General features: G+C 37.0%; 1 pseudogene; it reads right to left on the reverse strand.

The window, feature by feature from the left end:
- Positions 1-3124: 3124 nt before the first annotated feature.
- LOC105992785 lies at positions 3125-4107 on the reverse strand (annotated as a pseudogene).
- Positions 4108-4343: the final 236 nt, after the last annotated feature.

Consider the following 4343-nt stretch of genomic DNA (forward strand, 5'->3'; position numbering starts at 1 on the left):
GGGATGGGAAGGGTAAACAAAGGAGGAGGCTGCAATGCTTGGTAAGAAATGTACGCATTATCCTGCCCATGCAATTGTAACCCCTCTGTACAGTATGTTCACAAATAAAATAAAATAAAATAAAATAAAAAAGAAATGTACTCGTAATTATAACCCCTCTGTACAGTATTTTCACAATAAATAAAAGATAATAAAAAAGAAAAAAAAAGAAATGTACTCATCTTGCCCATGTAATTGTAACTCCTCTGTACGATATTCTCACAATAAAAAAATTTAAAAAATTAAAAAATACTAATAGATGAAATTAAAAATAGTTAAATATTTAGGTATGCTATAGTCATGAGTTGAGAGTCCACATTAAATGAAATCCAGGTCTGAAATATGCCAAACTTTGAGAGGTTAACTTGAGTAGATCTAGGTGTCAATAGGTTATATTCAGTAGGTTAACCATAGAGAATCTTTCTCAATGTATACAAAAAATCAATGTATGGCAAGCAAAAGGTTTAAATATGAATGATAAAATAATAAAATGCCTAAAGTCTGCATCAGAAAATATCTTATTTTAGCTTAACGTATCCATTATTAGTAGTTTGCAATAAAATTATTAAAATAAAAAAAGTTGAAGTGGAAATTATAGGCTCTCAAGAGCTACTGGCTATATTGTTAAAGTCCTGGAGTGAAAAATATTTTTAAATTATACTAGCAGAAAGAAGAGATAGTAGAACAATAAATAACTGTGGGGTTGCTTATAGTATGCATTTCTTTGGAGCTATGTGAAAACATAACTGTTTATAACAACAAGAAAAGCGGAAATGTATCTCAACATGACATTATGTTCTTTCATCTTTCCTTTCCATGTTTTCCCTCTATCAGCAGCATCCATTCAGTAGTTTCCACATTTATGTTTTGTAAAAGCATTCACTAAGTACAAGATAGGGAGGGGTGTGGGAAGTGTAGGAGGAGGGGGGAGGACAAGAGGAAAAAATGCCATCCTGAACCAAGGATACCAGAACAGGTCTTAATCCAGTCTTCTGTTCTCTGACACTTACCTTTGCTTCCCATTTCTAATCCATCCTCTCTGTACCCACTTCTTACATCCTTCAGTGCCCTGAAGCCCTCAAACTTGACCCCTTTATTCTGTGTTGCACAATCTTGGTCCCATGATGCATCTCTATTTCATGTATCTGTACATTTACTCATTCACTGGAATTCATTAATCATGTGCTGTCTGCCAAGGGCAGGGGGAGGAGTGATGGAGCTCAAGGTTTCACAGAGAAAAATCTTTCTGCTCTTTTGAAAGAAGATATGAGTTAGCTTGGAGGCAGGGAAAGGGAGAAAAAAGGAAGCATTATTCTGAGTGGAGAAACTCCATCTACAATATCAATGGGGGCATAAAACTCCTGACATATTTAGGGGCTAGTAACACATTATCTCCAGAGCATCGAGAAAGGATTGGAGTCAATGCTGGAAAAGTGAGTGCTAAAGGAAAATAACAAAGGGCAGTGTATACTAGAGTTGGGATTTTACCTGTCAGAATAGAGAAAGCTATTGAAAGTTATAGGCAGAAAAGTAAATTAACATTTGCTTTGGGAAAGGTCACTGTGGCAATAGCAGGAAAGATGACATGGAGAGAAAGATGACTAGATGAAAGGGGTCTTGGCAGTACACTATTACAATGTTCCACATAAATCAAAACATTGGCAGTCAGGCCCGAGAGAAATGGATAACTGGCCACGGGACCGGGTAATGTAGGTTGACCAAATAATTCTGTTAAATAGGGGAATGTGGAAGTTTCCCACTCTGTTGATTGGTTGGATGAAAATACTACTTTCTAGCCCAGGTGACACGGGGCAAATGAGACTGGGGGGCTAATCACAGATCTATGAAGTGCAAAGTGGTCCCGGAAAAGAAAGGTGACTACTTTCAAGTAGCTTAATGCAAAACTGCACAATTCTGTACAACAAATAAAATGGAAGATTGAATTCATCTGAATTACTTCATTTCTTAGCAAGAAATCTATTGTATTTAGAAATATTCATTAATTTAAAAAATTTAGACACTGAAGCATTTATAAAACTGGAATGCATATAGGGGAAAATACATTATTGTGACCTTATTAAGTTACTCATGTAGAACATTTTAGGTGAGTTTCGTGAAATAAGTTGGCCGGCTTTTCACCATTAATTACAAAATCTTTATTTCCCAGAGACTTAGAGCCAACACAATTAGCTATGCTGATGGAAAGGAGAGAGTGCAAGTAATTGAAAACCACAGTGGAATGAAAGCTTCCACAGTCTACTCCCAGGAAAAAGTGGCCTTGAGTACCTCTTTAGAATGCTAGGTTGACCTCTTTGGCAGGTGCCAATGGCTTACACTCTAGAGAGCCCACACTGATGAGTAGGAGGTAAGAAGTAAGAACATAAAAATGATCAAGCACAAAATTAGGATAAAGACTGATGATCACTGTTATACAACTTTTTTTGAAATATTAGAATTTTTATTCTATGCTATATAAAATATGCATAGATTTAGTACATAATTTGTTTTCACTTTAGTATAAGAAAAAGACAATGAGAAAATGGTTTATAAATCTCTCAGTCCCTTTTATAAAAGATTGTTACAGAAACTAACCAGTACTTGCATGTATGGCTATCAACTCTGAATATGTACTAATTATACCTAGGAATTAGAATTTACCCAGATATGAGTTCTGGCTGCATTTTTTTAACCGCACAATTATATCAAGAGAACACTGTGGCTTCCACAGTATTGAAAAGTTTGAAAACAAGTCCCTGCCTCCATAGGGAGGCAAGAATATCCATCAGCATCCAGTATAAAAAAAAAACTTCACAGTCTAATTTACCTTTATCAAAGGTAAAATGATTCCCTGCTAAATTTGCATGAAAGATTTTGACCCTCTGTGGTTCTTATGAACACAAAAATTTTCATGACCTTCATCTGTTTTACAAATACTAATACAAAATATGTTCAACTGGCAGAAGTCCATGGGCTAAAGAAAAAGGAATTGAATATAAAATGTTTACCAACTTTATCTATTCTGATGTTACAATGCCAGGTATTGAGACCTAATTGGTTTATTGTGCCCAAACGTCATGAACACAACTCAATCTTTGAGGTTTAGTTTCTCAGTAGCAGCTTTGGGTTGTAGTTTCTTGTTTTGACATACAAGATCACTTCTCCCAACTTCTATCATCCATTCTTCCCAAGATTTCATTTCATTCTCATAACGAATTTTATCATCTTTAGAAAGTTGATAATAAACCTGCTTTTGAAAAGCATTTGGCATATTTTTCCATTTTACATTTAAAGTCTTCAATTTTTCCTTAAATGATGACTCTGTGGTTTCTGGAACTTTTTCAGCTATAAAAATGTTGTATGCTGAACGAGTTTGTTTTGGTTTTCCAAGAGATGTTAACTCTCTCTTTTTTTATTAATGCTTTCCTTTTCGAACTCTTTGTATGAGTTCTTTTCCCAAAGACAGCAACTGACTTGGAGTAAGCTATTCTTTTGTTTTGTTTTGTTTTTGGGTCCGGTCGTGGGCCTGAACTCTGGGCCTGAGCTCTGTCCCTCCGCTCTTCAGCTCAAGGCTAGCGCTCTACCACTTGTGCCACAGCGTCACTTCCGGCTTTTTTCTTTTTGCTTATGTGGTGCTGAGGAATTGAACCCAGGGCCTCATTCATGCAAGGCAAGCGCTCTACCACTGAGCCACCTTCCCAGCCTCGTAAGCTGTTCTTGAATTCTGTTTACTTCTTCTTTGCATATTTTCCAGTCTTCCTTATAAGCATCTTCATATTTTTTTTCTTTGACTCAGGAAGTCCTCTCCATACTTCTGCAATTTGTCTAATTAGTTCTTTATTTTTCACATCTGGGTTGTGAGCTCTAAATACTGGTAGCTGTTTTTTAGAAGTCGAAGATAGGAAGTCATAGGGTTTTTTTTGGATAACTACTCAAGGTGGATGAAAATCATTTTCGAAAATACACAAAACTGAAAGGTGAACACAGGCGACTCCCACAGCCAGTACACAGCTCCGTTCCAGATCTTCCCAGTGCCCTCAGCATACCCCACACGCCCTGGAAAAGCGACATTGTGCCACCTAACCAGACAGCAGCCGGGACCTGATCTTGCAGAACCTCCCACTCACCACCGTGGAGCCCCCACAGGGGCTGTCATCATGTCCGCCACTCGCGAGGCACTATGGGAGCTCAGCTAATATCCGGTCTGTTATACAACTATTGTTAGGGGTTACATTATTTGAATAAAGCAAAGAGTAAGAGCTGAAATTAAAATAGCAATGAGTAAAACAAGGAAGAATCTGTCTTTT

The sequence above is a fragment of the Dipodomys ordii genome, unplaced genomic scaffold, assembly GCF_000151885.1.
Source record: "Dipodomys ordii isolate 6190 unplaced genomic scaffold, Dord_2.0 Scaffold88, whole genome shotgun sequence".
Taxonomy (NCBI): domain Eukaryota; kingdom Metazoa; phylum Chordata; class Mammalia; order Rodentia; family Heteromyidae; genus Dipodomys; species Dipodomys ordii.